Raw genomic sequence first — 24,786 nt, forward strand, 5'->3', positions numbered from 1 at the left:
GAAGAAGGGTCTTGACCCGAAACATCACCCATTCTTTCTATCCAGAGATGCTGCCTGTCCCGGTGAGTTACTCCAGCATTTTGTGTCTATCTTCGGTGTAAACCAGCATCTGCAGTTCCTTCCTCCACATTTCGTTTACTCCACTCAGGAATCTGGTGTTGGCCACGTGTTCAGCAAACTTCATAACCGGAAGTTGCCGCCAGCTAACTTCCTTGCTTGTCGGACACTGGACTCTAAACCATTCTTCTTTACTGTCTTCGTGCTGGGGTGGTTCAATTACCCTGCCAGTGGATTTGGAGGATATTGCGGAACTGTGGTACCTCTTCGGAAACAGGCCCTTCGGCCCACTGAGTCCGTGCCGACCAGCAATTACCCCGTACACGAACACTATCCTACCCACCAGGGACAATTTTACTGAAGCTGATTAACCTACTGTGAACCAGAAGGTCTTTGGATTGTGGGAGGAAACCGGAGCATTTGGAGAAAGCCCACGTGGTCACAGGGAGAACATACAAATTCCACACAGACAGCATCCGTGGGCAGAATTGAACCCGTGTCTCTGGCACTGTGAGGCAGCAACTCTCCCGCTCCGCCACTGTACCTGCTGAAGGACATCCAACAACCCAAAGCAGTTAGGTTTAACTAGTGGATCAATGTAAATTAACTAGGTTAATTAACTAGGTTAATTCCCGGAATGGCGGGACTGTCATATATTGAAAGACTGGAGCGACTAGGCTTGTATACACTGGAATTTAGAAGGATGAGAGGGGATCTTATCGAAAAGTATTAGATTATTAAGGGGTTGGACACGTTAGAGGCAGGAAACATGTTCCCAATGTTGGGGGAGTGCAGAACAAGGGGCCACAGTTTAAGAATAAGGGGTAGGCCATTTAGAAGTGAGATGAGGAAAAACGTTTTCAGTCAGAGAGTTGTGAATCTGTGGAATTCTCTGCCTCAGACGGCAGTGGAGGCCAATTTTCTCAATGCATTCAAGAGAGAGCTAGATAGAGCTCTTAAGGATAGCGGAGTCAGGGGGTATGGGGAGAAGGCAGGAATGGGGTACTGATTGAGAATGATCAGCCATGATCACATTGAATGGCGGTGCTGGCTCGAAGGGCCGAATGGCCTCCTCCTGCACCTATTGTCTATTGTCTTTCGAACATAAAACATGGAAAAGTACAGCACAGGAACAGGCCTCGATAGACTTGGCAAGATAGTCAAACGCAAAGTGCACACAAGAAAGATATTAAGAACCATAAAACGTAGAACAGTTACAACACAGGAATAGGCCCTTCAGCCCACAATGTTTGTGCTGAACATAATGCCGAGATGAACTAATCTCCTCCTCTGCCTCATGTCATCCATTTCTCCCAATTCCCTGCATATCCATGTGCCTATCTAAAAGCTTCTTAAATGTTCTATCATATCTGCCTCCACCAACACCCCTCCTGCAAATCTCCTTTAAACGTTGCCCCCCGCCCCCCCCCCACCACCTTAAAGCCATGCCCTCTAGTCTTTGATTGTAATTTTGCTAACTTTTCAGAAAGTTCTAAGACCATTTTTCATCCCTTGAATCTTTTGTTGAATAAAATATTCTCTTTAAAAAGGCCGTCTACTAATCACACGGGAGTTGTGCGAGAGATGTGAGTAGCCCATGCACTGACCCACATAACCTCTGGCACTTCTCTCAAGACCCATGTAAAGGAGGATACGTCTCTTAGAAAAAATGCATTCCCTGCAATCATTTTTCCCTCCAACAAAAAAGGAATGGGGGGCTCCAAAGTGTGTTGAAAGATTGTTCCTTTGACCCTTGACAACAATCCTTAACCCTCCTGCTCGTACTGCTCCCAGCAATCCTCTCTCTCAGCGTCAGACCTCTCCTCAATGTAAACACCCAATGTTTTCTTGCCATTAAGTCGTCGCACTCTTTTCACACGCCAAGTCAGCTAGCATTCCCTGCACCGCAGCACTTTACTCACACTCCACAGTGCATTTATTGTCCCCCACCGACATCCACTATCCGCATTCCACAGCGCTACTTTAGCGTTTAGTTACACAAGATGCAAACACCCTCATGCAACTTTTCAATAGCCACTCATCGCCCTTTCAGCGAGGCAAGGCCGCACAAGGGTGGAGGCCCGAGGAGGCAGGAGGAGAGTGCCAACCAAAGATACTAGAGGAACAAGATGGACCACTCCGTTGAAATCGCCTACACTGAAGTGTAGTATGTAGAGGAGCTTAACGTCCGCCATTTTAGTAGGCAAAACCCACCGTTCGCTATGCCTCTGTAGTGTAATCAGTGTTGTGGGGGAACAGTATGTGTGATGATACCATTAAAATGCAGAATATATCTCATCTATCAATTCACAGATTTTTGTTATGTTTCTGCAAGTTTCTGCCTACTAAAATGGGGCCATGACATACTACGGTTTTTAGGGTCGAGTGGTCTATCTTGTTCTGCTCTATTATCTTTGGTGCCAACATCAACCTCTTCGCTCAAGCAGAAGAAGACGCCCTGCAACCCTTACAGCGCCAGAGACTCTGGTTCGATCCTGACTATGGGTGCTGTCTGTACGGAGTTTGCATGTTCTCCCTGTGACGGAGTGGGTTTTCATCGGTTTCCTCCCACATTCCAAAGACATGCAGGTGTGAGGGTTAATTGACTTGTGTAAATTCTCCTTAGTGTGTAGGATGCAAAACAGGGACAACATTGAGCTAGTGTACGGGTGATCGCTGGTCAGCGCAGACTCAGTGGGCCGAAGGGCTTTTTTCCACACTGCATCTCTCAAACTAAATGCTCAGACTTGTTTATTGCCATGTTTCTGTTTTACAATTTTAAAAGAGGTGCAATTTCCTGTTCATTTTACATGTCCATTGTGTTATGTGATTTTTGTGTCACATGAATAATAAACAATGTCTCCCAGACTCTAGTTAACCTCTGTAGTAATACATTGATTTCCACTGTTCTGACACAGTGCCAAGTTGGCCAAATTCAACAGCTTTTTTCTTCTATTCTTTTACGCTGCCAAACATCAACAAGTGAAGTAGACTCAAGAAAGTTTAAGACTTTGGCCCGTTTATGCATTCCATCTACAATTTCTCTGATATCGATGTAACCGGTCCAATGATTTATGGACTTCTAAATGCAAGTTTGTTCAGTGCAGTTCAAATTTCTGCATTGTTTTACAATAGCTTGAGGGGCAGGGGGCTGGACCAGTTCTGTTGATATTTAAGTGGAAGGTAAAGTCAATAGAAGGAATTTGTGAGAACATAATTCTCCAATACAGCCAGTGCCAAATTTTGTTCTTAATGCTTGTGATGGAAGAAATAATACTGGACCATTTTGCAAAGTCCATCTCTAAAGCACTCAATCAAATGCCAGGCTATTGTTTTTGTTGAATGCCATAGGAGTACTCCAATTGACCAAATATCGTTCCAAATTCTTAACTCCACTGCTCAATGTTTCATTAAAAGATTGTTGCCACAGTACTTATAAGTAATGTTGACTGAGGGATAAATTTTAGATTCTGGGATGGAAATCGTTTTTGTCATCCACCCTTAATAGCAGAGGAGAACATTTCACAATGCAGTCCTCCTCTGGTTCTCCATCCTCTTGACATTGAGGATAATTTCCATTCCAAGGGGATGGTGCATGTTTTCAAGGAAACTTTGAGCAGGTCCTTGAATCTTTTAATTTTTCCCTGGATTAATCTCTTCCCACTGGGAACAGACTGCTTGGTTTGGGAATCTGTTGTTCGACTCACAGAAAGCAAGGCCTGCTCAATATAACCAACTGAGTGAAACCAGGGCCACAATACATGGAATATGGATCTGGGAGAGGACAATGATGTTGATTTGCTTCTCCATCCAGTGAATTTGGCAGATTTTAAGGGGATAGTAATGTTTTAGAGATACAGTGCGGAAACAGGCCCTTTGGCCCACCGACTCCACGCTGTCCAGTGATCCCCCCACATGAACCCTATCCTACACACACTAGGAATAATTTACAATTATACCAAGCCAATTAACCTACAAACCTGTACGTCTTTGGAGTGCGAGAGGAAACCGGAGTTCCTGGAGAAAACCCACGCAGCTCACGGGGAGAACATGTAAACCGTACAGGCAAGCACCCGTAGTCAGGATAGAACCCGGGTCTCTGGCGCTGTAAGGCAGCAACTCTACCACTGTGCCACCACTTAGTGATATTTATCTAGTGCATAGAGATGCCTGCTGTAAATAAATCAGAACCACATGAGGGTAAAGATCGTGAGTGATACACCATCAGTTTTGTGCAAGCACTGAGATCTTCACCTTCAAATACCCTTTTCCCAATGGTCCAAAGGCTTTGCTAGTTCATTGAAGACATTGAAGTTCATTTCTGGTTCATTGCAGAAGTTCGTCGTCACCAAATCAGATTCAGATGAACTTATTGTCATAAACACAAGGGTGCAATGACATTTCTTGTTCACATGAAGCTCACAGAATAAACAGTGAACTTAGAGTAATAAAAAAAACATGTACAAAAATGAGTGCGAAATAGCAGAATGGTGCAAGACTGCAGAGCAAAACTAAATAGTGCAAAAACACCAGTCCATTGATGAAGTAACCGAATGAGGTAGAGTTAAGAGTATGAGTACATATAGCACCTCTGGGAATGGATGTTTGGCTCTTTGGAAGATTCAGATAAGGATTAAAGCCAAATTGGGACAAAACATCTGTCTTTTATGTACGGACTCTATGTGGTTCACTATCTTACACTGATAATATGACTGTGCCTAATGTGCAGGAAGGAACTGCAGATGCTGGTTTAAAACACAAAAAGCTGGAGTAACTCAGCGGGAAGGGCAGCATCTCTGGAGAGAAGGAATGGGTCACGTTTCGGGTCGGGTCTGAAGAAGGGTCTCGACCCGAAACGTCACCCCATTCCTTCTCTCCAGAGATGCTGCCTGCCCTGCTGAGTCACTCCAGTCTTTGTATCTATCCACCAATCACTTGCCAGGCTTTGTTTTTTTCCAGCCTCTTTTCCAGCTTTCACTCCCCCTTCTATAATCAGTCAGAAGAAGCGCCACAACCTGACGCATTGTCTATATCGGCGAAACCAAGCGCAGGCTCGGCGATCGCTTCGCTGAACACCTGCGCTCGGTCCGCATTAACGCCACTGATCTCCCGGTGGCCCAGCACTTCAACTCCCCCTCCCATTCCCAGTCTGACCTCTCTGTCATGGGCCTCCTCCAGTGCCATAGTGAGGCCCGCCGGAAATTGGAGGAGCAGCACCTCATATTTCGCCTGGGCAGTTTGCGGCCCGGTGGTATGAACGTTGACTTCTCCAACTTCAGATAGCTCCTCTGTCCCTCCCTTCCCCTCCTCCTTCCCAGATCTCCCTCTATCTTCCTGTCTCCACCTATATCCTTCCTTTGTCCCACCCCCGACATCAGTCTGAAGAAGGGTCTCGACCCGAAACGTCACCCATTCCTTCTCTCCCGAGATGCTGCCTGACCTGCTGAGTTACTCCAGCATTTTGTGAATAAATCGCATTGTCTATCCATATCCTCCAGAGATCCTGCCTGGCCCAGTAAGTTTTGCCAGCCCTTCGTGGTTTTTTATTGTAAACCAGCATCTGCAGTCCCTGGTGTCCACTGTAGTGATACTGTTGAATGTCAACGGGCAATAGATTTGTGGTTGATACTGATGGTCAATATTATAAACTGTTGTGATGATTTAGATTGTGATGAAAAGATTTAATAAGAATCTGAGGGGTAACTTTTTCATACAAAGGGTGGAGGGTGCATGGAATAAGCTGCCAGAGAAGATAGTTGAGTCAGGGACTATCCCAACATTTAAGAAACAGTTAGACAGGTACTTGGATAGGACAGGTTTGGAGGGATATGGACCAAACTTGGTGGGACGAGTGTAGCTTGGACATGTTGGCCGGTGAGGGGCAAATTGGGCCAAAGCAAGGCCGTTTTTACAGCATTATGGGGCCCCTACCGTTACTCTCCCCCACCCCCCTTTCCCTACCAGCCCCCCCCCTGTCGTGCCGGCGGAAAGCACTTAGCGATGGACTTAGGGTGCTACATTGTTGCGAAAAGCACTTACAGATCGCTGTGAGAAGCACTTAGTGGCCGAAAATGTTGCGGAAAAAAGCACTTATTGAACCTACATTTTTAAAGTAGTATTTATTTATTGCGAGTCACTTAACATACACAGATCAGCAAGAGGCCCCTATGCTCGTGGGCCCCCTGGCAAGTGCCCATCAGGCCCATGCGTTAAGACGGCCCTGGGCCAAAGAGCCTGTTTCCACACTGTTTCACTCCGTGACTATATGACTATAATTCGCAACTTGGAACTCTGCACATGGAGATTTAAGAAATTTGTTGCATGATTAAATTTCTAAGCCAAATCTTTTCCAGATCTATTAAAATTCATTGTAGTATTACACAGAATTCCAGGGATTCCACAGAAACAGGTTATTTGGCTAAACTGGTTTATGATTGTGGTTAAACTCCACCCAATTCTAATTACTTCTCCCCACCCCGCATCCCTCCAGTACATTTTCTCTCTGTCATCTGTAGATCAAAATCTCCCCTTAATTGCAGCAATAATGCTTCAACCCATTCATGCAGTACATAGTTCCACATTCTCACCACTCTGAGGAAATTCCACCAAAATTCTTTATTTGATCTATTGCTGGCTTCCACATTAATAATCCCCATGTTCTGGATAATTGGATACTTTTTGTCACCTCCTTTTAAATACCTCTATCCAGTCTGGTCTTTATCTTTGCCGAAGTAGTTTGCACTGTCTTTCCCTTTTGTGTCTGTCTCCTGTGCTTCAGTGTCCCTGTGGAAGAACAGACCTAAGCATTCAGCAAATAGTTCAGGTGAAAACTTTCACTTCAAACACGTTTTTTTTTGGTACATGTCGATTCAGCTGTTATAGAGTCATATATATATATATATATATATATATAGAGTCATAAAGCATTGAAATAGGCCCTTTGGCCCAATGCCCATGCCAACCATGATGCCCCCATCTGCACAATTCACACCTGCCCACATTTGGCCCATATCCCTCTAAACCGTTTCTATTCATGTACCTGTCCAAAAATATTTTAAATGTTATAGTATCTGCCTCAACTACCTCCTCTGGCAGCACATTCCATATACCCACCACCCGCTCTGTGAAAAGGTTGCCCCTCGGGTTCTTCTTAAATCTTTACCCTCTCACCTTAAACCTGTGTTTCTTCATTCCCCTACTCTGGGTAAAAGACTGTGCATCTACCCTCTCTATTCCCCTCATGATCCTAAAAGAAAACAATGTAAGATCATGTCCCTCCTCCTGAGCTCCAAGAAATATAATCCTAGTCTGCCCAACCTTTCCCGACAGCTCAGGCCCTCAAGACCTGGCAACATCCTCTGAAATCTTCTCTACACTCTTTGCATCTCTGTTGAGTCACAGAGTTATGGATTCATAGTTGTTCAGCACAGAAACAGGCCCTTCAGCCCACCAGTCCATGCCGACCACCTATCTACACTATTTCCATTTACTGGTCATTGGTTTGTATTTTTCGATGCATTAATGATACATAGAAGTGAATAATACTCGTCAAGACCAGTACCAGTAGGGTTGCCAACTTTCTCTCTCCCAAATAAGGGACAAAAGGTGACATCACGTGACCTCACCCAGCCAGCGGACACATGCTCCCGCTCCACAAATGGCTGCTGCCTGGGCCGGGAGGCGGGGCCTACACTGTCTGGGTCTACAGCGGCCCCTGGGCCGACAATGTCTGGGCCTACAGCGACGGGGCCTTCAGCATCTGGGCCTACATCGTCCCCCGGGCCAAATACCGGACAAGGGCAGTCATGGATGGCACAAACCAATTTAGCCCAATATACGGAATGTCCCGGCTAATAAGGGACAGTTGGCAACCCTGAGTACCAGCCTCCACTATCCATTCAGGCATTGCGTTTCAGAATTCAGCCATGCTCTGGGCGGGTTATTTTTTCCTCTGATCCCCTCTAACCCTCTTACCCCTTTGGTTTTGAAGAAGGTTATCAGATTGCTGCATTGATTAGAGGGTATTAACTATAAGGGTGAGGTTAAACTAACCTGGATTATTTTCTCTGGTGCACTGGAGATTAACGGGAGACCTGATAGAGGGATATAAAATGATAAGACGCATAGATAGGGTAGACAATCAGAACCTTGGTCCCAGGGTGGGAATGTCAAAGACAAGAGAGGGCATAGCATTAAGGTGAGACGGGCAAAGTTTAAAGATGTGTAGGACATGTTATTTTTAACCGTAAGATTGTGGGTGCCTGGAACACACTGCAAGAGATGATGGTGGAGGCAGATATAATAGTGGCATTTTAGAGGCATTTAGATAGGTGCATGGATATGCAGGGAATGGAGGATTATGGATCATGTGCAAGCAGAGGAGATTAGTTAAACTTGGCGTCAAATTCGGCTGGGACTTTATGGAGCTCAGGGCTATTGCTATCCTGTACTGTTTGTCCTATGTTTGCCTTTACCCACAGATATTTTCAAAATGTTCTCTCTTTCAGGTTCAGGGGGCTTTAATATTTAGCGTTCAAAAATTGCAAACAAATTCAAACTCTGTTCATTTATCTCTTCTTTCATAAAATATGGTACTGTAGCTCAGTTTGGTCTCCCAACCAGTCTGCAGCTACAGCTGTTGACAGGTTGAGAGGCACTTAGGACTTGTGGGTTGGTACAATGTCACAGCAGGATATACATTACACAGCAGCGCTATGGAGCAATTCCGCAGTCATTTGTTTGTTGCGAGTTACAAATAAAATGGGTTTCACAGTTAATAGCCGCAGAGAAAAGCTGTGAGAAAATGCTGTGAAGCCCGAGGAAAATATCTGTGTTCCTGTCATTAAACATTTGTTTCTTTTTTTACAACTGGACCAAGGGATTGCTGGTAGATGTGTTGCTTCTGGAGAGCTTTTATTTCTGCAAGCATTTAAAAAAGAATCTTGCCTTTAAGAGCAAAGTGCCAGTACAGTCCTTCCCAACAGCATGCCGTCAGCGGCTCAGTGTATCTACTTTCTTTGGCATTTGAGAAGATTCAGCATGTCCACGAGGATTCTCTTGAACTTCGACGGAAGTATTTTAGAATACTTAGAAGGCTTTAGAAAGTATTCTGACTGGATGCATCTTACCATGATGTGGCAGCTGCTTTGCTCTTATAGACAATAGACAATAGGTGCAGGAGGAGGCCATTCGGCCCTTCGAGCCAGCATCGCCATTCAATGTGATCATGGCTGATCATTCTCAATCAGCACCCCGTTCCTGCCTTCTCCCCATACCTCCTGACTCCGCTATCCTTAAGAGCTCTATCTAGCCATATCTTGATCACTTGAACACAGGTGAAACTGGTGAACACAGTCCTGTCTGTTTCTGGCTTTATACATCCAGAATTTAGGCCAACTTCTTACCCACTGTTATCTGTCTCTTCAACTAATCGCCTTTTTCAAACAGAAGATAGACACAAAAAGCTGGAACAACTCTGCGGCACAGGCAGCATCTCTGGTGAGTAGGAATGGTGACGTTTCGGGTCGAAACCCTTCTTCAGACTGGTTAGGGATTAGAGAAATGAGAGATATAGACGATGAAGTCTCGTTTCCCTCATCCCTAACCAGTCTGAAGAAGGGTCTCGATCTGAAACGTCACCCATTCCTTCTCTCTAGAGACGCTGCCTGTCCTGCTGAGTTACTCCAGCTTTTTGTGTCTAACTTCGGTTTAAACAAGCATCTGCAGTTCCTTCCTACACAAGTGATAGGAGGATACAATGATGTGATTCATCCAGATTTATGCACAAATCTAACAAAGGCTAGAAATGAAAAGGAGATAAAAGGGTGTTTTATCAGAGAGAGGGGCAAAAGCCAGAGGAAGGGATATAGGTGGAGGGGAACCATGGGGAGGGGTTGATTGGAGGGAAAGGAAGTGTGGGATGGTGTGAGAAATTGATGTGTATCCATGTGTATAGGAAAGAGAGGGGAAAGAAAGAAGGGGTGCTACCTAAAATTTGAGAATTCAATGTTCATACCCCCCCCCCCCCCTACAATCAGTCTGAAGAAGGGTCCCAAATCAAAAGTCACCTATCCATGTTCTCCAGAGAAGCTGCCTGACCCGCTGAGTTACTCCAGCATTTTGTTTCTATCAATGTTCATACCGTTGGGTTATAAGCAGCCCAAGCGGAATATGAGGAGCTATTCTCCCAGTTTTTGTGTGTGGCCTCATTCTGGCAAAGGAGGAGGCCCGGGACAGAAAGGTCAGAATGGGAAGGGGAGTTAACACGGTTAGCAACCAGGATTACAACTGTATTATTTTGGGGGAAGGTGGGTGACCATTGACCAAAACATTCCCTCAACTAGGTTCTTGGGTACTGTGATGGTAACACCACGAAAGACCTGTGAAACCACGTCAACAAATCAAGTTTCTTATCTTGCGATCCATGTTAGAAACATAGAAAATAGGTGCAGGAGTAGGCCATTCGGCCCTTCAAGCCTGCACCGCCATTCAATATGATCATGGCTGATCATCCAGCTCAGTAACCTGTAGCTGCCTTCTCACCATACCCCCTGATCCCTTTAGCAAAAAGGGCCACATCTAACTCCCTCTTAAATACAGCCAATGAACTGGCCTCAACTACCTTCTGTGGCAGAGAATTCCACAGACTCACCACTCTCTGTGTGAAGAAATGTTTTCTCATCTCGGTCCTAAAAGACTTCCCCCTTATCCTTAAGCTGTGACCCTTGGTTCTGGACTCCCCCAACATCGGGAACAATCTTCCCGCATCTAGCCTCTCCAACCCCTTAAGAATTTTATATGTTTCTATAAGATCCCCCCTCAGTCTTCTCAATGTTCCACTATCTGAATACCTAAAGTCACTTCATCCCGGAAACTCTGATGCACTGCTGTAAATCAGTTAACATAAATTAGGTTGGGTTAGCTAAGGAGGGAGTTTAGAGTATTTAGGTATGCACAAGCTGGGTGAACATTAGATTATTTAAACAGGAGAGTAAGATTATGGGAAGAAAAAAAAAAGAACAATTTATATTGTGCTGAAAACGAACTGCAGATGCTGGTTTATACTGACGATATGCACAAAAGACTGGAGTAACTCAGCAGATCAGGCAGCATCTCCGGAGAAAAATAATAGGTGACATTTCGGTCGGAACCCTTCTTCAGACCTTTTATTCACAGATGCTGCCCGGCCCGTTGAGTCACTCCAGCATTTTGTGTCTATCTTCAGTATAAACCAGCATCTGCAGTTCCTTCCTACATATTTTGTTTGCTCCATTACCAAAATCTTCTCAAGGTATGCCTACTTTGAAGAAGTTCTACTCCTCTCTCCAATGGGAGTTCTGCAACATCCTCTTTCACTGCTCCCCCTCTGTGTTTCCTACTGCTCTACAACCATGTTTAAAAAGAGCAATATTGTTCTTTGGACAAATTCAGGATGTCTCAAAATAGTCTCAAGGACGGTTGGATAATGTAGAAAGAAGAAAATGCAATTGCTGGTTTACAAAAAAAAAGACAGAGTGCTGGAATAGCTCAGTGGGTCAAGCAACATCCTGAGGGGGCAATGAAAAGGGAAGAGAATAATAATGGTCTCACCAAAATGGCGGCACTGCCCTAGCAGCTGCCGCTCACCTGCGGTCCATTTGTCTTTGTGTTTTTGTTGGTTTTTTTTGTCTTAATTGTAGTTGTGATGTGGTGTTTTTGTGTTTGTGTACTATGTGTGTATGTGGGGGGGAGGGGGAAACTAACACTGTAAATATGTGTCCCTTCAGAACGGAGACCCGACCTTTGTTTTCTGGGCCGTGTCTCCGTTCCTGCTGCGGCCTACCATCGGCCCAACTCCTGGAGCTGTCGGCCTCCAGGGCTCTGGTTCGCAGAGCCCGCGGATCGGACTTACCACCACCGGAGCCGGCCGTCTTCGGAGGCTGCGGGAGCGGCTGCGACTTGCCTTAGGCTCGGGCCGCGTGGATGCCGACATCGGGAGCTCCGGCAGCGGCAGCGTGTTCGCCCGCCCCGGATCGCGGGGCATGGGGCGCGGACATTTCACCGTCCGGCGCGGCCTAGGATGGCCGCGGGATATTTCTCTGCTGGGCGGGGGCTTCAATGTCGGGAGCCACGACTGCCCCGACGTGCAACAACAGCGGCAGCAGCTTGTTCGCCCGCCCCGGATCGGACTTATCATCGGCGGAGCCGGCCGTCTTCGGAGGCTGCGGGAGCGGCTGCGACGCGACGCGCCTTGGGCTCGGCCCGCTGTGGACCGTCCGGTGCGGCCTGCAACCACAACAACCTGACTGCGGGCGAGGCACAGCGGGAGAAGGGAAAGACATTGTGGCCTTCCATCACAGTGAGGAGAGAGAGGACTGGAGGAGACTCACTGTGATGGATGTTTCTTTGATGGATGTTTCTTTTTTTGTGTGTTTTTGGGGTTGGGTGGTTTGAGTGCCTGTTTGATGCTTTTATTGTTGGACTGTGTTTTTGGGGGTTTTGGGGTGTGTGATTTGAATGCCTATTTAATGCTTTTATTGTTGGACTGTGTTTTGGGGTTGGGTAATTTTGGGTGCCTGTTTAGTGCTTTTATTGTTGGACTGTGGGTGATTGAATTAACATTTTGTTCAAGATGGCCGCGCCGTTGTGTTTGGCTGCCTGCCACTGTATGTTTCTTTTTTTTCCTGGTCAGATGTGCAGCACTTTGGTCAACGTGGGTTGTTTTTAAATGTGCTATACAAATAAATTGACTTGACTTGACTTGACTTTAACATAGGATTTTGCTTCGGGTGGGTAGTATTTAGTTAGAAGAGAAGGTGGGTAATTAAGTTAGCGGAATGGGTAGTTTGGATACATAGATAGGTATGTAATTTTAATGCACTATGTTTGAGTGCCAAGGACAGGCAGGAAAATAATAGACAAAAGAAAACTTTTCATGGGCTTTTATCAACAAGTCAGACAGCTGCCGATTGATGGAGCTCATCCCTCCCTGCCCAAAAGGGCGAATACAGTAGAAAAAGTGCCAATTGTAGTAGGGCTTATCTGCAAATGCTTGAACTCAATCCCTGCCATTAAACAGAATCCTGTAGTCTTTCTAAAACATTCAAGGAACTCACAGCTGGTGGCCAAATGCTTGCAAATACATGTCGATTATTTGGCAACAGTTTGCGATTCTGCTAACGGACATAATCATTCTCCGACCACGCAGTCGCTCAAGTATGTTAACTGGCAGAGTGACATCATGCCCAGGAGATGGGAAAAAAAACAGGATTAAATAAACCAACAGCATTAAGTAGTCAGTGAGATCCTTCCTCAACAGAAGGGCTGAACTACCTCACTGCCCGATACCTTCTCAAAGGAATCTTGGCATGAAGATCGGACTTCAATTTTCTTCCATTTCTCTCACAACATAGTGCAACCCGTAACAAAAGGTAATGGCTTTCAAAACAGAGATATCTCCAAAATGCTCAGTTCCCCCACATTGATATATTTGTTTTGAAAAACTTTTTGTTCCCATTATTCAAACTTTCCACCAAGGTCAGTGGGCTTCAGACAGACAGGAGCCACGATCCCTTCAAATGATTTATTTTGGAAACGTTCCATTATATTCTGCCGTGCTTGTCATATAGATTGGGCTTCCTGTCCAACAGGTCCACAGCTTGCAGCGTATTAGAGAAGGTAAGTCAGACATCTTAAAGTGGAAATCGGTGCTGCCTGGAAATAACATTTCACAGGCCACGCAAGATAAAATAGCAGTATAAATGGTCCCTGGCAATCTGAAATTCTTCCTGTCTGCTTCGTTTTGAACTTTCATTAAGCACAATCATTTGGCATAAAATAGAATTAGTGTGCCATAGTTTTCCCTGTCTGCTGCTGCTGGCAAGAAATGAGTTGAAGTCTACAGCTATGTTTATCGTGGAGGAGATTGTGAACATTGCTGACAAAGCTGGTACTTATTGTGCATCTCAGATTGCCCTCTAGCTCAGTTCAGTTTAGTTTAGTGATGCAGCCCTTCAGTCCACCGAGTCCATGCCGACCATCGATCACCTGTTTACATTATTTCTAGGTTATCCCATTTTCTCAACCGCTCTCGACACATTGGGGGCAATTAACCCGCAAGCCTGCGTGTGCCTGAGATGTGGGAGGAATATGGAGCGTCCAGAGCAAACCCACTTAGTCACAAGGAGAACGTGCAGACTCCACAAAGATAGCACCCGAGGTCAGAGTTGATGCTGGGTCTCTGGCGCTGTGAGGAAGCAACTACCAGCTGTGCTGTGTTGTGCTGTTGCAAAGTCTAGAACCACACACCAGGCAAGGATGGTCGATTTCATTAATTGAAGCAGGTGAGCTTGTACAACAATCCCTACTGTTTGATTTGCCATCTATATTTAAATCACATTTAAGCATACATTTTGAATGGATTTTCCATACATGGAAATGCACACGCATTGTGAAAAATTACTAAGGCACACACCATAACTCTGTACGTTTTAGGGTAATTATGGTGCAGGATAAGGATAGATCTGAAATTAAGGTTTTCAACTGAGATAAAACTGATTGCAATATTTGATAAGCTATTATCTTGCAGACAGGATGAGAAGCAACTACTTGCAGATAGATCTACTTCTGAGAAGCAGGAGTCATTCAAAAATTAAACAGTGAGAGTTTAGAGTCAACGTGATGCTATCATGGTGGAGGGTAAAGCCAATAAGCTTAAGGAGCCCTGTATGTCAAGGGTTATTGAGGGTTAGATAAAGGAGAATAAGGTAGCTTAAGACAGGTTTAGAGAACTGAAACACGAGAAGCCTTCCAACGGTACAGAATGTGTAATTGGGTTACTTAAAAAAGTTAGGAATGCAAAGAGAAACACAAAATGGCACTGGTCGGCAGATTAAGGAAAATCACTGAGCATCACTGTCCAACAAGGGGACATAACTTTAGAATTGAGGGACAAAAGATTAGGGGTAACATGAGGGGTAATTTCTTTACTCAGAGGGTGGTGGCTGTATGGAATGGGCTTCCGGTGGAAGTAGTGGAGGCAGGCTCGCTTTTATTATTTAAGAGTAAATTGGATAGGTATATGGATGAGAGGGGTTTGGAGGGTTATGGTCTGAGAGCAGGTAGATGAGACTAGGTCAGAGAGAGTGGTCGGCGTGGACTGGTAGGGCCGAACGGGCCTGTTTCCGTGCTGTAGTTGTTATATGGTTATATGTTATATGGTTATTAGTTAAGTATATTGAAGGCAAGGTGGTAATCAAGGGAAGAGAAAGAAAATTGAGGTGCAAAGGGACAATCTGTGTGTGGAGCCAGAGCGTGAGTGAGAGCTTGTATGAATAACTTGTATCTCTGTTCCCTATGGAAATGGACACGATAATGGCATTTATAGTGGATCTATAGGGGGATTTAATTTTTTTACAATGTGAGGTGATACCTTTTGGCTGGAACTTCTGTACATTTTTCTTCACTTAGCAGCACATTAATTTTGTTAAGCAATTAATTGAGCTGAGAGCTACCTATGTCTTGTCCATAGAGTGAGATGAAGCACAATGGACCATCTTGGTGCAAATCACATCCTAGTTGGCAAGTGTGGCCTCGCCTCCTGGACAAGTAGACATAATTATTTAGGGGAAGAAAAGATACGGCTAAAAACGTTACACCAGCATCAGAGTATGATGATCAAATGCAATGAAAGAAAGAATAGAAAGACAACCCAACATCAATAAGCATTTGTGTAGAAATGAACTGCAGGTGCTGGTTTATACTGAAGTTAAACACAAAATGCTGGAGTAACTCAGCGGGTCAGGCAGCATCTCTGGAGCAAAAAGGATGGATGACGTTTTGGTTCGGGATCCTTCTTCAGACTGACGTTGTACCATGTAACCTGATGGCCTTTTGAAGACCAGAATCGGTTGTTCCCACTCTAGGAGCCTATGCACACTGCAACTTAAGGTCCATTCAAGTGATCCAAAATAGGTGTTCGGCTCCTCCTTTACCTCAGGAAAGTACATGGGACCTGAATTTGGTGGGTTAACAAGGAATTGCAGATGCTAGTTTACAAAAAAGACACACAGTGCTGGAGTAACTCAGTGGGTCAGGCAGCATCTCTGGAGAACATACGTCACGTCACTCATCCATTTTCTTTAGAGATGCTGCCTGACCCGTTGAGTTACTCCAGCACTTTGTGTCTATCGTCGATATGCTTTTTGTATGGCGCTTTTATCCAAAGCTGTTTTTATTGAGGTGCTAAAAGAAGTTTTTATTGAGGTACTGTTGGGCCTGTTTTCACACTGTATCTCTGAACTAAACTAAACTGTAAGATATATACGGACTGGGATTACACTGATCACATAAAACCAAGCTGCCTGTGTGCATTAACTCAGCGGTGTGCTGCTGCTTGAATTTAGCCAAACCATTCCCACAGACCTAGAATGCATGCCTCCTCATGACCTACAAAGCCCTCCAGAACCTGGCCCCATCCTACCTGACCGACCTCTTCCACAGGCACACTCCCACCTGCACCCTCCGCTCTGCTGCTGCCAATCTCCTATCCCCCCACATCCGGACCAAACTCAGATCCTGGGGGGACAGGGCTTTCTCCATCGCTGCTCCCACCCTATGGAACTCACTACCTCAAACCGTCAGAGACTCCTCCTCACTCACCACATTCAAAACATCGCTGAAGTCTCACCTGTTCAGCACTGCCTTCAACCACTGAAGGTCACCCCACCTTCTGTCTCCTTTCTCTGTTCGTTTACTTATTTATCTATTTATTCACTTCCCTATGTTCTCTAAATCCCTGTAAAGCGTCTTTGAGTATATGAAAAGCGCTATATAAATGTAATGTATTATTATTATTATTATTATCATCTTGACATGATGGATCTTCCATGTGAGCAAACTGCCAAACCGAGCATGAAACTCAGAGGGACAAAACAAAGGGACCATTTGGTTCAATGTACCTGTGCTGGTTCTTTAAACGAGCTATTAAGTTACTCAGTGTCCTGCCCTTAGTCTAGGGCAATGGCAAATTCCACTTTTGATGTCTTTAAGTCCTTTTTTCCTTTTTGTGAAGGACTAGTAAATCTGTTTTTTTTACCACCCTTTTGGCCATTGTATTCCAGAACATGGAAACATATTAGATAAAATAAGTTATCCTCTATCCTTCATATTAATATGCGGCTTGCTCAGGTGCCCAGGGAACCGAAGAGACAAGAGTTTGCAGATGCTGGAATCTTGAGCAAACGCAAACTGCTGGGAACTGTGTGGGTCAGGCAGTGACTATGATGGGAAATGGACAGACGATGTTTCAAGTCAAAATGCTTTCCCTCCACAGATGCTGTCTGACCCTCTGAGTTCCTTCAGCATTTTGTATTTTGCTCAGAAAACTTGTCAAAAGAGTGGACTTTAAGCAGGGTCTTAGAGGAAGAAGAAAAATGAAAAGACCAGAAGACCATGGAGGAGATTTATGGAGTTTATGCTATCACTGGTGAAGCAACGCCATTAAGGATGTGGAGAACCTAAGAGGTGCAGAGCTTGAACAAGGGGAGTTGTTCTGCTGAAGAAGACAAGAGAGGGAATCACAATACTATGCAAAGTTAGACACGGGGATGAGATTTTTTTACTTGTGGCTGTGAGATCTGCATAGACATGAAGATCTTGGAATAACACAATCTCCGGAGAGGAGGAGCCAGCGCTGCCGTCGCAGCTGCGGCTTGCCTGCAGTCCGTCTGTCTTTTGTGTTTTTTGTTGTTTTTGTCTGAATTGTAGTTTAGTATGATGTAGTGTTGTATGTTATGTTTTGGGGGGGGGGTGGGAGGGAACGGGAACTGTAACTGTAACATTCTCTCTCCAGAACGGAGACGCGACCTTTGTTCTGTGTCGTGTCTCCGTTCCCGTTGCGGCCTACCACCGGCCATTCACCTGGGAACACCTGGGTCTCTGGTTCGCAGAGCCCACGGCCCGGACTCACCACCTGCGGCGCTGGCTGCCTGCGAATGCTGCGGGTGCGGCTGCGACTCGTCTCCGGAGGCTCCGGCGCGGGCCGCGTGGACGTCGGAAGCCCGCAGGCCCCTGGGTGGGGGCCGACATCGGGAGCTCCGGCAGCGGCAGCGTCTTTGCCCGCCCCGAATCGCGGGGCTTGGGTCAGCCCGCCGCGGACCTTTCACCGTCCGGCGCGGCCTGAAATAGGCCGTTGACCTTTCACCGCCCAGCAGGGGCTTCAATATCGGGAGCCCCGACCGCCCCGACGTGGCAACTCCAACAGCCTGACCGCGGGACAAGACGGCAGGGGAAGAGAAAAATACATTTTGGCCTTCCATCACAGTGAGGAGGGACTGGAGGAGACTCACTGTGATGGATGTTTCTTTTTGTTTGGTGTTAGTTGTGATTGTATGTGTTATTGCATTTTTATTGATTAATCTTATTGGTCTTATTGTTCAACTGCGGGTAATGTTTCATTTTACTACACATTTATGTGTATGTAACAAATAAACGACTATTGACTATTGACTATTGACTATTGATTATGGCTGCAGTTTTGGATCAGCACAAGTTTTGTTGGATGGGAAAATAGCAACATGCCATTTTTGTGGCAGAGGCAGAAGCTCAACTCAAGGTTAAATTGGAGTCACCCGATGTGTAAGAAGGAACTGCAGGTTGAACTGCAGGTTCTTCAGTCTGAAGGGTCTCGACCCGAAACGTCACCCATTGCTGACCTGCTGAGTTACTCCAGCATTTTGTGAATAAAAGGAACTGCAGGTGATAGTTTATACCGAAGATAGGCACAAAATGCTGGAGTAACTCAGCAGGACAGGCAGCATCGCTGGATGGAAGGAATGGATCGAAGAATATCTATTCACCCATTCCTTCTATCCAGAGATGCTGCCTGTCCCGCTGAGTTACTCTAGCACTTTGTGTCTATCTTTGGAGTCTCCAGAGTTGAGACCAGTCTGCATGATACAATTCTGTTAGTGAAGTTGATTCAGGGAAAACAATGTATATACGGGGTAAATAATTGCAGCATGCTGATGGCTTCTGCATCTGCTACTCTGTGAGGAAATTCTCGAGGAATTTCTAGCCAAGTCCAGCTATATTTAGTTTAGTTTAGAGATACAACACGGAAACAGGCCCTTGGGCCTACCAGTCCGTGCCAACCAGTGATCCCCGCACATTAACACTATCTACACAGACTAGAGACAATTTACAATTATACCAAGCCAATTAACCTACAAATCTCTACGTCTTTGGAGTGTGGGAGGAATCCGGAGATCCTGGAGAAAACCCACGCAAGTGACGGGGAGAACATACAAAATCGAATAGACAGCACCCGTAGTCAGGATCGAACCTGGATCTCTGGTGCTGCAAGGCAGGAAATCTACCGCTGCGCTACCGTGCCACACTAATTTCCTCCCACAGCTGTATCCTCCCTACATGATTTAAGACTAACACTTAATGCTTTAGGTAAAAGCATGTAACATACAATTGTAGAAATAAATAGGTGCCTGTTCAGAAATTATTAAAGTCAGTTTGTTTCCAGTTGTCATGGTTCCCCCTTCCAACAGGATCAAGACCTTATGTGTAGCAAAGAACTGCAGATGCTGGTTTAAATTGAAGGTAGACACAAAATGCTGGAATATTGAAGAAGGGTTTCGAGCCGAAATGTCACCCATTCCTTCCCTCCAGAGATGCTGCCCGCTGAGTTACTCCAGCATTTTGAGTCTACCTAGGATCAAGACCTTGCTCAGTCTATACTCCGTGTAGCTATATATATATAAACTATGTATATTTCCACTTTTTTATATATATGTACACACATACATATATATAGTGTAAGAAAATAACTGCAGATGCTAGTACAAATCAAAGGCATTTATTCACAAAATGCTGGAGCAACTCAGCAGGTCAGGCAGCATCTCAGGAGAGAAGGGATGGGTGAGAATGGGTGAGAAACACATACACATACAGGTTATATATATATATATATATATAAGGCACCTTCTACTCTTAACAGCAAACTCCCAAAACAGACATTTTACTCAGAACTCTAGAACTCTTATCGTGGGAAAAGATTAGGCAGAGAAAAAAAATTCAAGGGTATGGTCCTTGATAATAGTTCAACTCAATGTTGGAAACTCCTAGCCCATAACAATACTAAGTAGAGAAAGAGATTTCGGAATGGTATTGAGGACCACAACACAATGCATTGTAGGCACCCAGAAGTTCGGTGGAAATGGAAGGAGTGCATCACCTCACAAACTAACCTCCAGCAGCCCGCTCTATCAGGTTCTTTCTGCCCCCCAGATGGAAGAGTTTGAACTTTGCACATAATTGCCACAGGACACACAAATCAGAGTGGAATGGAAGCAAGTCATTCTCAATTCCGTGGGACTGCTTAAGAACAGGGATGGTGGTCCCCTTTATGGGAGTCTAGTTACTCTGTGAAAATGGGATTAGTGTTGTATTAGTGAATATCAGTCTTTAATGGTCAACACTGACTCAGTGGGCTAGAGGATCTAATTCTGCACTTTATGACTCTCTGACACCGTAACTCTACAGCTGCCCTGCCAGTGTGAAACTTTCACTGCACCAGAGCAGGAAGATTCGTATTTAAGTAAAGAATCCAAAACAGCGCACAGTACAGCACAGCACAGATGGGGCACCATCAAGCCTCTGAAAAACGGTAGTTAGACATCTGTACTCTTACAAAACAGGAACATATATCATTTGTCTTCTTAATTAGCTGCAGAACCTGCAATTTAGCTTGTAGTGATCTGTAGTCAAGAATGCCCAAGCCCCTTTGGACAACAAAGTTTCTGACACAAACAAATAACTGATATTTTCTCTACAATGAGCATAACCTCGCAATTTTCAACAATGTGTGTTAAAGTTGTTAAGATGTTAAAACTGTTAAAAAGGTTACTCTCTCCACTCTAATATGTTAAAATGTTGTCCACTCACTTAACTTGGCTGCAACCCCTTGACATCCAAATCACCATTTACATTTTTGTGACATTCCCATTGCGACATTTGGTTTTCTCAACTGGATAATTGAAAATAAATTTTGAATTGTTGGAGCTTCAGCTTTTGATCGCGTGACACCTTGGCTACAGCAGTGAAAGACACGATTTTGCTTGAAGGCACTGAAGCCAACCTTCTAGGCCTTGACCCTTGCTGAAAATATGTGCTCAATTGCATTTTCTGCTGGAACTCCCTGCTAACCCTCATCACCTCGCCTCACATATGAAGATGTCCCTTGTTTTTGTTTTAGCGACTTCAGAGCAATAACAAAGCCATTAAATCAATGTGACTCCTTTCTTCAACATTGGGCTGGAATATGAATGGGTGACAACAAATTGTGACAAATGCCTGTTTAATGTTGATTGTGAAAATCAACCAGATTTTTATGTTCTAATGACCTTGTACTGCTCTCAAAAAGAGCAACAATTCTTATGATTAAGTAAAGTTAAACACTTGTTCAATCCTGCCTTCCAACTATATAAACATCACATCTCCTGAGCCAACGGTAGAGACCAATCTGTTATCACGCCTTATCCCAATTGCTAATTAGGTCTTGCATGCTCAAAGGAAACCTCTTGTGCGACACATGAGATTCCTCCCTTAATCAATTAAGCCTGATGTAATTTGCTCCCGAATTTGCAAACAACTGCTTCATTGTACGGAGAGAAATTATGTGCACACGGTTAGGATTAATGTTGGATTAAGGACAAGCCCCAGTTTCATCTCACAATAGCAGTGCTTCAGGATTGAAAACTACCGCCTGCAATGCTCTTCATAGGAGGAAACCGAAGCACCGAAAAAACCCCACATGGTCACAAAGAGAACATACAAACTCCGTACAGCAGCACCCGTAGTCAGGATCAAGCCTGGGTCCCTGGCACTGTGAGGCAGCAATTCTATCACTGCACCACTGTGCTGCTCCACACTTGTAAACCTTAGTGAGTATAGGCTAAACGGTCTAACGTTTCCTCATAAGACAATCCTTTTATTCCAGATATTAACCTAGTAAACTTTCTTTGAAAGGTCTGCAATGGGATTTCATGCCTCTTCATAATCCAAGTGTATGTTAAGAGGCTTGAACATGTAATTTTGCCGCCATTTATATAACAAAATAATAATTTATGATAGACACTAGGTTCTTCCATTTTTATGAAAAGAATCATTTTTTTAAATCATTTAACCATTATGGTTATGACATATGTAGACTACTTATCAACAACTAAAAATACACAGCGGGTAATTACAACATATTTATAATGTATTTATAATAATGATCCTTTAATACTTTCCTAGCACTCAACAAATTACTTTGTGCACAGATCAAAGCATTGTTGATAGCGGATCTTTACTCAATATTAGGCTGAGAAATTGCATGTTCATGATAATGTCCACAAGTGTTGCTAGCACGGTAGTTGCGGATTATCTCCTGATGCTCTGAAGCACCAAGTATAGGCAAGTTTTCATTGAGTGAATGAACTATGTGCTACTTACTGCCAAATGATCCACCATCAGTTGTGTAAAATAGAAAGGAATGCACAAAGGTAGAGTGTGACCATTAGTGCAATGCAGCTGTACAGTACACATATGTGATTGAAAGAAAGACACAAAGTGCTGGAGTAACTCAGCGGGTCAGGCAGCATCTCTGGAGAACATGGATAGGCCACGAATTGGGTCGGGTACCCTCTGACCCAAACCCAACCTGAAACATTGCCTATCCATATTCTACAATACTGCCTGACCCGCTGTGTTACCCCAGCACTTTGTGTCTTCTTTTGGTGAACCGTCACCTGCAGTTCCTTGTGTGTATATCTCTGTGATGGACAGAAAAGTAGTTTTATAGGAGACGGTCCAAGTATAAACACGTAGCACACAATAAAATCATACAAATTAAATTTGCAATGACAAAGGCAATGTCTTAAAATGAGAAACTGTTCTGATACACACTGTCTTCAGTTCCCAGATATATTTAAATCACATAAAAGTGGGAGTGGGGGGAAGGGGGACAGTGCGGGGCAGGGGTGAGTGGGGGGGGGAAGAGGGGAGATTGGGGGAGAGGGTGGGGGGAGGAGACAGTGGGGGTGGGGGAAAGGGGGGTGGGGGGAGGAGAGAGGGGGGATGGGGAGGGGAGAGTGGGGGGAGGGGGTGGGGGGAGAGTGGGGGTGGGGAGGAGGGCAGGGTGGGGGTCAACTCACACCCTCTCCCCTTCCCTGTCCCCCCTCTACGAGGAATGGGCCCAATGGGTCCACTTGGTCTAGTTAGTTCTATTACTTTGATATCCACCTCCAAAGCCACATTCAGCACCACAGCATTTGATCCAGTTATCAGGACTGGATGAAATTATTTTTCTATCTTCTGTGCAAGTTTGGCCAATCCAGCAATCACTGTAAATGACACAGCTCCAGTTTAATGTGTATGTTTGGTAGAAGCAATGCAGCATGTGGAATCTTGCCTCTCAGAGGACGATGCCTATGACAAGGCTGCTCGGGGGAGAAGATTTTCTGTTCAATTCCTTGGTTAGCTACAACTATCTAAATATCAGACACAAAAAAGTATACACCGCTGAGTGTATTCAAGGCTGGAATTAATAGGTTTTTGGATGTAACGGGAATCAAAAGACAAAGGGATTGAGTGGAAATGTTGATTTGAGGTACAGGATCAGACACGGCCTACTCTTGCTCCTGGTTATAGAGTCATACTGCACGTAAACAGGCTCTTCAGTCCAACTCGTCCATGCCAACCAAGATGCCCCATCTAAGCTAGGTCCATTTTCCCGCAATTGCCCCCTATACCTCTAAACCGTTCCTATCCATGTAGTTGTCCACGTGTCTTTTAAATGCCATTACAGCACCTGCCTCAACTCCCTCCCTTGTTTTTTTATGTTCTCATACTTAGGATCAGAAGGTACAAATGCACAAGATTGATTCAGCAAATTTTTATTTTTTTTAATGGGCAGCACGGTGGCGCAGCGGTAGAGTTGCTGCCTGAAAGCGTTCGCAGCGCCAGAGACCCGGGTTTGATCCCGACTACGGGCGCTGTCTGTATGGAGTTTGTACGTTCTCCCCATGATGGCATGGGTTTTCTCCGAGATCTTCGGTTTTCTCCCACACTCCAAAGACGTCCAGGTTTGCAGGTTAATTGACTTGGTTAAAGTGTAAATTGTCCCTGGTGTGTTAATGTGCTGGGATCACTGATCGGTGCGAACTCGGTGGGCCAAAGGGCCTATTTCCACACTGTAACTCTAAACTAAACTAAAACGAAATACAAGTCCATTGGGAATCTCAATCATTCAAACAAATATGAAAGTCAGATTTGCTTGATGGTTAAATCATAGATGTATGCTATCTAATTTGTAGCTTAGCTTCAGTATTTAGCGCCCTGCATCTAGTGGTCACATGAAAAGATTAATGCAAAATGTTCACTCTCTGGGTATATTTAACAGCTATTGTACCCTAATAAATATATTGTCACGGGACAATATTACATGTCATGAAATTCCTATGGTTTTTTTAATCAAAATCTGGCTGCAACTCCTGTTGAAGATTGAAGAATTTCTATCCTTACTAACTGAGGTTGACAACTGTTTTTCAAACACTCCAACCCAAACTTTCATTCACTTGCTTAAATCCCTTAATGGTTTAATCCCCAACATTATGACTTCCGATCGTGTAACTTTTCCACTCTTCTTTGGTCCAAACTTTACTGACCAAGCTTTTGAGTCAAGAGTCAAGAGAATCA

General features: G+C 44.7%; 1 protein-coding gene across 1 annotated transcript in view; it reads right to left on the reverse strand.

The window, feature by feature from the left end:
• Positions 1-24,786, reverse strand: part of lypd6b (LY6/PLAUR domain containing 6B) — a 119,527-nt gene that overhangs the window by 38,461 nt on the left and 56,280 nt on the right. Inside the window, exon 3 of the mRNA XM_078404408.1 lies at positions 6,757-6,840. The gene's annotated coding sequence lies outside the window, so the exon portion shown is untranslated. The remainder of the gene's footprint in view (positions 1-6,756; positions 6,841-24,786) is intronic.

This window comes from Rhinoraja longicauda, chromosome 8, assembly GCF_053455715.1.
Source record: "Rhinoraja longicauda isolate Sanriku21f chromosome 8, sRhiLon1.1, whole genome shotgun sequence".
NCBI classification, from domain to species: Eukaryota; Metazoa; Chordata; class Chondrichthyes; order Rajiformes; family Arhynchobatidae; genus Rhinoraja; species Rhinoraja longicauda.